This window comes from Chiloscyllium plagiosum, unplaced genomic scaffold, assembly GCF_037043375.1.
Source record: "Chiloscyllium plagiosum isolate Xiang-an unplaced genomic scaffold, Cpla_swu_hap1 HiC_scaffold_40, whole genome shotgun sequence".
NCBI classification, from domain to species: domain Eukaryota; kingdom Metazoa; phylum Chordata; class Chondrichthyes; order Orectolobiformes; family Hemiscylliidae; genus Chiloscyllium; species Chiloscyllium plagiosum.
Genome location: NW_028270178.1, coordinates 45,704,227 through 45,715,031, shown reverse-complemented (window position 1 = coordinate 45,715,031; position 10,805 = coordinate 45,704,227). Strand labels below are relative to the sequence as shown.

At 44.2% G+C, this 10,805-nt stretch overlaps 2 non-coding genes across 2 annotated transcripts; both read left to right on the top strand.

Annotated features, from left to right (window-relative positions):
- The first annotated feature begins 8,056 nt into the window (after positions 1–8,056).
- Positions 8,057–8,129, top strand: trnar-ucg (transfer RNA arginine (anticodon UCG)). Its single transcript has one exon. It is a non-coding gene; the product is annotated as a tRNA-Arg (tRNA).
- A 1,437-nt stretch (positions 8,130–9,566) lies between these two features.
- Positions 9,567–9,648, top strand: trnas-aga (transfer RNA serine (anticodon AGA)). Its single transcript has one exon. It is a non-coding gene; the product is annotated as a tRNA-Ser (tRNA).
- Positions 9,649–10,805: the final 1,157 nt, after the last annotated feature.

Genomic DNA, 10,805 nt, shown 5'->3' with positions numbered 1-10,805 from the left:
TTTGTAAACATCAAAAAGGTCCCACTCAAACTCCTTTTTACTAATGAAAACAAAACAACTCAACCTCTCTTCCTAGATTACACCTTCCATACGAGGCAACATTCGCTTAAACCTTTTACGCGCCCTCTCCAAAGCGTCCACATCCTTTTGGTAATGTGGCGACCAGAAATTTGCACAGTATTCTAAGTGTGGCCAGACCAATGTATTGTTCAATTTTAACATGATCTGCCAGCCATTTTATTCAATACCCCATCCAATGAAGCCAAGCATACTATATGCCTGCTTGACCACTCTATCCACCTTTGCAGCGACCTTCAGTGTATAAAGGACCTGTACTCACAGATCTCTCTGTCCATCAACTTTTTTTCCCCGAAGGTCTTCCTTCATTGTATAACCCCATCTAGAATTAGACCGACCGAAATGCGTCACCTCACATTTGTTTGGTTTGAACTCCAGCTGCCACTTTTCCACCCAACTTTCCAGTATCCTCCTGGATTCTTTAACAGTCACTTATACTTTCTGTTAGTCCAGAAATGTTCGTGTCATCTGCAAACTTTCTGATAATTCCAACAGTGCTCTCTTCCAGAACATTTATCTATATCACAAACAACAGTGGCCACAACACTGACCCCTGTGGAGCACTACTGGTCATCTTTCTCCATTTCCAGAAACTCCATTCAACTGCCACTCTCTGTCTCCTATTGCTCAACTAATGCTTTATCCACCTATCTAGAACACCCTGCACACCATGTTACTTTACGTACTGTATTTGGTTACCATGGGGAACCTTATCTAACTCCTTACTGTAGTGTATGTATATGACATCAACAGCCTTTCCTTCATCTATCAACTTGGGCACTTTCCCATAAAACTCTATGCCTCTCACTGATATGCACATTATTTTCTAAATATGAATAGATCCTATCTCTCAGTACCTTCTCCAGCAACTTTCCCAACACTGATGTTAGGCCCATTGTTCTGTAGTTATCTGGAATATCCCTATTATCCTTCTTGTACAGTGGACAATATGAGTAACATTCCAGTCGGCCAGAACCTCACCTGTGCTGAAGTTCGCCACGGAGGTATCTGTCAGGGCCCCAGCTATTTCCTCTCTCACCTCACTCAGGAACCAGGGATAGATCCCATCCGTTCCTGGGGATTTGTCCACATTAATTATCCCTAAACTACCCAACACAGCTTCCCTACTTAGGTCAACATGATCCAGACTAATCAAATGTCTTACTCTAGACACAATATTCATCATATTCCTCTATTCAGTGAACACTGATGCAAAATAATTATTCAGAATCATACCCAGTCTCTCAGATTCGACATACACCCTTCCTTCATTTTCCTTTAGTAGACCAATCCTTTCTCTGGTTACCCGCTTGCTTCTTATATATGAATAATAGGCTTTAGGATTCTCCTTAATTGTGCTAGCGTGAAGTTGTTTCATGACCCCTTTTAACCCCCTTGATTCCTCGTTTAAGACTTGTCCTACTCTTCTCATGTTCCTCGAGGGACCATTATGTTCTTAGCTGCCGAGGCGTTCGGTATGCTTCCCTTTTCCTCTTGGCGAGTCGTACAATTGTCCTGTCATCAACAGTTCACGAATATTGTCTTTCAAATCCTATGCCTTCAACGGGACATGCCTATCCTGCACTATATTTAACCTATCTTTGAAAGCCTGCCACATATGAACTGTGGACTTTCCTACAAATAGCTGTGTCCAATCCACATTTCCGACCTCCTGCATAATTTTGATATAATTAGCTTTGGCCCAGGATAGTACTCTTTCCTCAGGACCACTCTCATCTTTGTCAATGAGTATTCTAAAACTTACAGAATATTGGACACTTCCCAAAGAAATCACCCTCGGCAACTGCTATCGCCAGCCCTGGCTTATTCCCTAATATCAGTTCCAATATGGCCTATTCCCTCGTCAGACTATTGATATACCGCCGCAGAAAACTCACCTGGAGGCTTCTTACAAATGGTATACCATCCAGACTTCTGACGCTAAGAGTATCCCGGACAATGTTGGGAAAACGGAAATCTCCAATCAACACTAAATAATTGCCTCTACGTCTTTCCATGATCTGTTTAACTATGTTTTTCTTACACCTCACGCTCACTGTAATACAGCCCCAAAAATCTAACCTCACCCTTCTTATTTCACTGCTCCATCCATAGTGTCTCACGACCCAAGCCTTACATGGTGTCTTCCTTTTGCACAGCTATGATATCATCCCTGACCAACAATGCAACTCCTTCCCCTTTTTTCCCTCCCTGTCCCATCTGAAGCATCTTTCTCCTAGAACATTTGGTTGCCAACCATGCCCTTCCTTCAACTAAATCTCTGTGATCGCAATAACGTCATATTCCCAGGCACCAACCTAAACCCTAAGTTCATCTGTCTATACTCCATGCATTAAAGTAGATGCATTTCAGGCCACCAGTTCTTTTGCATTCATCTGCTCTCTGCCTATTCTTCCCATTATTAATGCTATCTTCCTGATTCTGAGCGTTTCCAGTTTCCACCTCACTGCCGACTTGTTTAATCTTGTGGTTCCCAGCGCCCTGCCACATTAGTATAAAACCTCCCCAACAGCAGTAGCAAAAACTCCCGAAAGGACATTCGTTCCCATCTGGTTCAGATGTAGATCGTCAATCTTCTTATAGTCCCACATTGCCCAGAACTGGTCGCACAGTCCAACAAATCTGAAACCCGCCCTGCAGCACCATTCCTCAAGTCACGTGTTCATCGTGCCATTTTATATTCATTTCTACGCTGGTAGTCACATGGCACCGGCAGTAATCCCGAGATTACTACATTTGAGGTCCTCCTTTTTAATTTCTCTCCTGGCTCCCTGAATTCTCCCTGCAGGTCCTCATCTCGTGCCTGTATGCACCAAGACAACTGGCTGTTCACGATCGCCTTTTCGAATGATCTTTAGCCGATGGGCGACATCCCTGGCCTGAGCACCTGGGAGGCAACATAACTCTCCAGAATTGCTGATGCTCCACAGTGAGTCCACCCGCAGCTCCAGAGTGACTACGCGGTCAAGCAAGTGCTGCAGCTGGACACACTTCTTTCAAGTGTACGTTTAGAAAACCTTTACAAGGATTTGCAAGGTTTGCACTGCTTGGACGTGAGAACGAAACTGAATAGGCTTCGTCAGATTCTCAGGAGCTTCAGGGCTTAGATATGGCCTCACAGAAGCTTATAAAATCATGAGGAAGACAGACAAAGTAAATAGTCAGGGAGCACTTTTTCACAAGACACGCGAGTTCAAATCTACATAGCAAACATTTAATGTGAGAGAGGAAAAATTTAAAAGGGAAGTGAGGGACACATGTTTTTCACACAACACTTTTCTGTGTGTGGAATGAATTGCCACATTTAGTGGTAGAGTCTGGTGCACTCACATTTCAAAGGCATCTGAATGGGTGTATAGACAGGAAGACCTCGGAGAGATAAGGCACAAATATTGGCAGATATGTATGGATTACTTTCGGTTATCTATTTAGCAAGGGCAAGTTGGATCGCGGGATTTGTTTCCATGCTCGACAACTCAGATGCTCCAGCCACCGGCAACGGTTTGAATACACCATTTGCAAAAAAAAACGCATGATGTTTGTTACTCAGTCAGCGAGTTTGGCTATTTTGTTTGGAGGGTGGATGGGCCCAACCGATCCAGAGATAAAGGTTTTCCGGATATTTGCTGCCAATGACCATTCTTCTTCACACTTTCCCAAGTTCGCCATCAAAGATTTTGGTTAAAGAAAAATACCTCAGATATCGCATTACCCACTTTCCTCTCCAGCGAATCCAAAACCTGACAGCTCTTAACGTGGAACAGAATCAGAACTGAAAAGGCAGTATCATGATCAGACACACCGAAGCTTAAGTGCTGTCTGTGATGCACTGTGAGTCGTCTCTGACATGAACCGCTCGCACAAGTAACAGCGAGGCAATTCCAAACCTACTGGAGATTTAGTTTATTGCCAAGTCCCAGAAAGTGCTCAAGTATCATAAAACAAAACAGAACAACAATGAACCAATAAAAGTGAACATTTCCAATTATATCCGTGATTAAATTAGGCCATCAATGCCCCGGTGATCACCTTTCTCCCTCGCCAGGACAGTAAAGAAGGAAATGAAAGTATAGCAACGTTTCACATCGCGATTGCCCACCTTTTCGCCACAGCATCAAATAACGTCGAACACATTCAATGCAGGATCTTCTTTCGAAATAACGGTGAAGTAGCTATGTCTATGCACTTTCAGAGTAAACGGGGAACAACACAAGTTGTCTGGAATATGAATAACCAACATAGACTACTTGGGTTACAGATTCTACTGATGCACAGACTTTCATATGAAAAGGTACCTTGTGTGATTGCCCTCCACCCAGAAATCTTCTGGCTGCCTTCTGTTTGCCCTGTCACATTAACCTTGTGCTGCTCTAATCGAATTTTCAGTTCTTGCCATTTGTCCGTATTGCTACTAGGGATAGCTGGTCGTGGCAACTCGTGACTGCCACACAAATTATTTGCCAAAATTGGATTGTCCCGCAACGTGATTCGCAGTGCACGAACTTCGCAACGAGGATATGTCACGCGGCAAGTTAAAAAGCACGCTTCCATTTATTAAAGTCAGTTTCTGGGAACTGACAACCAGATTCCTCCTTACACTCGGAATTATGACAGCACATAAACCAACAGCCTCTCTCAGAGACAAGCGACCAATGCCATTCTTGTGCCTGACAAACGTAGTTGACAAGATTGCATGCAGGGACTGCACAGAAAACTATCGAGGAGAAGCAGACAGACGACCATCGAGCTGCATTCATGCAGTTCTGTTACCCTGTAAACCCCATGTACAGCTGTTCCTTGTAGGTACACACAGGGCACTGAGTGTCTCTGACTCCGGGACTTGGGACTCGGATTATATGACCGTCTGCAGCACTGGTTACTTCCTTGCGTGAGGTAACTCCCGATGGAACATATGTAAAACACGATAGCTGATTGAGAAAAACGTCCAAAATAGTACCCAAGAGACGTATTTCTGTTGTGTTTCTGGTCCTGTTCCTGACATGACATCCAGCATTGTACTTATTGTGTGCTTCCTGACGGTTCGGTGCATGCTTCCGTGATCGCATTGTGGGCAGTAATCTGCGTTTTAGCTGCAATTACGTGCGTTTGAAACCCAGGACCACCTGCCTCTATTCTGTTTTCTTCTTCACATGCGCAATTGCAACACAGTAAACGATCAATTAATCTTGGAAAATGACATACACAGGCGTGTGAAAAGCCCAGTTTCCGTGGCAATTATGCAATGGTTAGAGATTACATTGATTCAGGAGATAAGGATGGAAAATGTGTTTGGGTAGAGATGAGGAACATTGAGGAAAGAGGAAACCAACCGGTGAAGCTTACAAGAACACTAACAGTAACCACAGTGTAAAAAAAAAACGTACAGGAAAAATACCACCTGTGAATGCTAAAAGAAGGCAAGAATTATGGGAGACATTCATTTCCCATCTTCCACTCCCGTTTGAATTGTGAAGAAACTTTGAAGAAAAACAATCGAAAAGTCATATATGCAACATCGAACAACGTGCGTCATACCTTGGCCATTGATTACCGTAGATTAGAATACTTACAATATGGAAACAGGTCCTTCGGCCCAGCAACTCCACACCGAACCGTCCCAGCTCAAATGCATTCCTCTCCATTCACCCCGTCAATTTAGCACGGCCATTTCACCTAACCGGTACATTTTTCGACTATGGGAGAAAACCAGAGCAAGTGCACGCAGCCACGGGGAGAATGTGCAAACTCCACACATTCAGTTGCATGAGGCGGGAATTGACCCTGACTCTGTGGCATTGTGAAACAGCAGCGCTCACGATGGTGTCAGCGTTAGATGGGACTTAGTTGCCGTCTGTTATTGGGAAAAATCTCTTAAATTGTGAGCATCTGGAAAGACCAGCTCCTTCGCCAGAAAAAGAAATGAATATGTCACTAACCTTGGATTGTTTCATGTCCAAGAACACTCAGATCAATACCTCTCTTGATCAGCTCTGCTGATCATGTTTGCAAAGAGATCTAGCAAATTGCCAAAGTGGGATTGTCCTCTCAATCAATAATTTTGACTCAGTTTGGCTGCAAATATCTTTTCCTAACTTTGTGTTTTTCTTCCTTTACGTTGGTGTCTCGCACCTTCCAATTCACAGCAGAGGTGGGAGAGGAGAATGGAAGAATTTAGCTCATCAAGTCAACGGCAGCTTTCAATGAGATTACGGCTGATTTGGTCAATGTTCAACCCACCGAAGCTGTCTGTAGTCATGGTCGAGTGGTTAAGGCGATGGATTAGAAATTCAGTGGGGTTTCCCCACGTACGTTCGAATCCTGCTGACTACGTTATGAATGCTTTCCTGCTGGCATAATTTTCGCTCAAAGTTCAGAAAAACTATTTTGTGAACCAGGCCGGTAATTTGATTAGACTTGGGAAACTCGAGTTCTTCATCAGAAATGTTCCATATTTAAAACATTATCTCTGTTTCTCTTTCCAGATACACTGCTCAACACATCGGGTTTCTGCAGCTGTTATTGAACGTCCTGAGCAGAAGTGCTGCTTTTCATTAGATTCCTTTCATCCCTGTCCACTGTTCTCTGACTCGGGTCAGTGGCAACACTTCCTCCTGCTCGTCAAAGTGCTCATTCCCCACCGCTCCCTCTCCCATCATTAGAAACAACCGCAGGAAATCGCCACTTAACCATCTTTGTTCCAAAGTGAAACTCATTAGCCTCGGGAAACTCGCCACCAAACGGGACTTCTCATCCCTGGACATGTTGCAAGCCAGAGGATTGTGAAGAGATACTGTGAAAATATTGTCAGTTGGCAGTTGACAAAATGTTTAGGAAGCAAACCATATAACTTAGGCTCCAGCTTTGTAAATCTTGAGAAGTCCCCAAACGGGACTTCTCATCCCTGAAGGGAGTGAGCACATTAAAATGTGGAGCTTATTCAAGGAAAAGCTCCTGTGTCTCCTAGATAAGTATGTACCTGTCAGGCAGGGAGGAAGATATAGAACGCGTGAGCCGTGGTTTACTACGGAAGTGGAATCCCTGGTCAAGAAGAACAAGAAGTCTTATGTTAGGACAAAACGTGAAAACTCAGTTAGAGCTCTAGAGGGTTCCAACGATATCAGGAGAGACCGAAAAAGAGAGCTGAGAAGAGCCAGGAGGAGACATGAGAAGTTGTTGGCAGATAGGATCAGGGTTAACCCTAAGGCTTTCCATAGGTATGTCAGGAATAAAAGAATGACGAGAGTTAAATTTGTGACAATCAAGGATAATAGTGGGAAGTTGTGTGTGGAGTCAGAGGAGATAGGGGAAGCACTAAATAAATATTTTTCGACAGTGTTCGCTATAGAAAATGAAAATGTTGGCGAGGAAGATACAGAGCTACTTGCGTCTAGACGAGAAGAGATTGAGGTTCACAAGAAAGAGATATTAGAAATACTGCAGAGTGTGAAAATAGATAAGTTAGCTGGGCCGGATGGGAGCGATCTGATTTTGTTTAGCAAATGCACTGCAGGAAGGTACAAATCAAGCTGATGCTTACAACGGCTCGTTTTGAGCCGCTAATTTCAGTGAAGGGGCAGCGCCAATAAAAGGCGTCACGCACCTCGTCTAATTCCACATCCTGAGCTCGAAATGACCAGAGGTTTCTCGCTGAGTTTCTGCAGGGTCTTGTTTGGACGACACCATGACACTTTTTCACTGGAGTGGATCATGAAATCGCGTCGTGACTATGAATAAAACGATGGAAACGTCCAGCCGAGAAGGACGCGACCCTGAAGCGGGCAACTGAGGACAAATGTTTCTCCTTTGCCAGTGAAAAGAACTGCTTCACAAATTGGAAACTTCGAAGTGAAGCAATGTTGGTGATTACCTTCGGTGCTTGTTCACCTTTTTAATTCTGATTCCGTGAAAGCCCATGGCATTACATATCGACATTCTGCCAAGTGCAGGTTTGTCTCTTGGGCCAGTGGCGTAATGGATAACGCGTCTGACTTCGGATCAGAAGATTGTAAGTTCGAGTCCTACCTGGCTCGAGGGGGGATGCTTCGCTTTAACCGTGGTATACGTTGATGCTCCCCTGTAAAGTTCTCTCGGGACATCTCCTCTGTGCTTCCGCATGTAAAGCTTGCATTTGTCCTATTGTCCATTTCAAATTCCAGCTCTCCACAACGGACACCTCCGTCAGCTTGGCGGTATCTTCTGGTGTGTCTCCCTCTGTGGGTGAAAATGAGCATGAGTTCCTCAAAAGAGTTACAATTCGTTATACTTCTGTCCCATTATTGTGCAATGTAAGAACATAGGATAACCTCATTGACATTTGACATGGAAACATTAGAACACACGAGGCTTTGGGCCAAAGTTCGAAACTGCGACTGGAATACATGGCTCTCTGATTAGCCGCAATGCACACGGGCGGAATGGCCTTTTCCCACTTTGTAAATCTTCGAAGACAATTTGAAAAAAATCTGCAACGAAAATGTTCAGACAGGGTGTTTTATTTACACCAAATACGATAGTATCTATCGCCTTGTCTTGTTATTTACTTGTGAGGATTCGTTACTCTCAGCACCGTGGCCCGGATCGTATTCCCGCTCATGGAATGTTTGTATTGTTCAGCAAACATATCGGTGTACCAGTACTTCTGCCGATTTTCCGATGCTGGCAGGTCATTGGTTTTGTCCAAAACATTATGAAGGTTAACATAAATCAAATAGCTGCAGGTGCTGGAAATCTGAGCCAAAAACGAAAATTGTTTGTGCAGCGGAGCATGACTGGCAACAGAAACGTCGACTCTCCTGCTCCTCGGATGCAGCCTGACCTGCTGTGCTTTACCAGCATCACTCTGATCTAAAGTCAGGTTTCCAGCATCTGCAGTCCTCACTTTTGCCTAGTTTCTTCAGTGTCTCTGGTTCCCAATTCAAGAAGTCCATCTCTAGCGGTTTCATGTTTGTACCTCCGTGCTGAGGAGTTGAAGAGTGAAGAAAAGTAACTCACCTCCTCCATCTCTGGGGTAATTAGGGACTGAAAATGAATCGTGTCACATTGAAATATATCTACATGCGAATTAATCTCTGTCTTTTATTGGGAACCATCTCTTTCATTGTAACCATCAGGAAAGATCATTTCGTTCGCCAGAAAAAGAAATGAATATGTCACTAACCTTTGTTTGCTTCAGGTCCGAGAATACTCAGATCAATAGCTCCCTTGCTTACTTCTGCTGGTCATGTTCGCAAAGAGATATGGCAAATTGCCAAGTGTGATTTTCCTTTCAATAAATAATTTTGACTCAGTTTGCCTGCAAATATCTTTTCCTACCTTTGTGCTTTTCTTCTTTTACATTGGTGTCTCGCAGCTTACAAATGACAGCAAAGGTATGAAAGGAGATGGGAGCATTTCGCTCATCAAGTCAACGGTAGCTTTCAATGAGATCACGGCTGATTTGGTCAATGCTCAACGCCCCTGAGCCGTCTGTAGTCATGGCCGAGTGGTTAAGGCGATGGATTAGAAATCCATTGGGGTTTCCTCACGTAGGTTCGAATCCTGCTGACTACGTTATGAATGCTTTCCTGCCTGTACAATTTTCGCTCAAAGTTCAGAAAAACTATTTTGTGAACCAGGCCGGTAATTTGATTAGACTTGGGAAACTCGAGTTCTACATCAGAAATGTTCCATATTTAAAACATTATCTCTGTTTCTCTTTCCAGATACACTGCTCGACACATCGGGTTTCTGCAGCTGTTATTGAACATCCTGAGCAGAAGTGCTGCTTTTCATTAGATTCCTTTCATCCCTGTCCACTGTTCTCTGACTCGGGTCAGTGGCAACACTTCCTCCTGCTCGTCAAAGTGCTCATTCCCCACCGCTCCCTCTCCCATCATTCGAAACAACCGCAGGAAATCGCCACTTAACCATCTTTGTTCCAAAGTGAAACTCATCAGCCTCGGGAATCTCTCCACCAAACGGGACTTCTCATCCCTGGACATGGTGCAAGCCAGAGGATTGTGAAGAGATACTGTGAAAATATTGTCAGTTGGCAGTTGAAAAAATGTTTAGGAAGCAAACCATATAATTTAGGCTCCAGCTTTGTAAATCTTGAGAAACTCTTTGGGAAATGGAATCAGAGGAGAATGAAGAAGTGTGAACTGTCGGACCGAGTAGAGGACGGGACATTGACTCTGATGTTCTCGGGACAGGAACTGATCTGAGACATTGAAATCATTCTCGCTCACGTACGTGAGGAATGCAAACTTCATCTGGACTCTGGGACAATGAAAAACTCTGGAACACTCAAGACAATGATGTGTTTCTGTTCGCCGAGCTGGAAGTTTTTGTTGGAAACGTTTCGTCCCCTGTCTAGGTGGCATCCTCAGTGCTTGGGATCCTCCTGTGAAGCGCTTCTGTGGTGTTTCGTGCGGCATTTATAGTGGCCTGTCCTTGCCGCTTCCTGTTGTCAGTTTCAGCTCTCCACTGCAGTGGCTGGTATATTGGGTCCAAGTCGATGTGTTTGTTGATGGAGTTTGTGGATGAGTGCCATGCTTCTGGGAATTCCCTGGCTGTTCTTTGTTTGGCTTGCCCTATAATAGTAGTGTTGTCCCACTCGAATTCATGTTGCTTGTCGTCTGTGTGTGTGGCGACTACGCATAGTTGGTCGCTTCGTTTCGTGGCTCGTTGATGTTCCTGGATGCGGATCGTTAGCTGTCTTCCTGTTT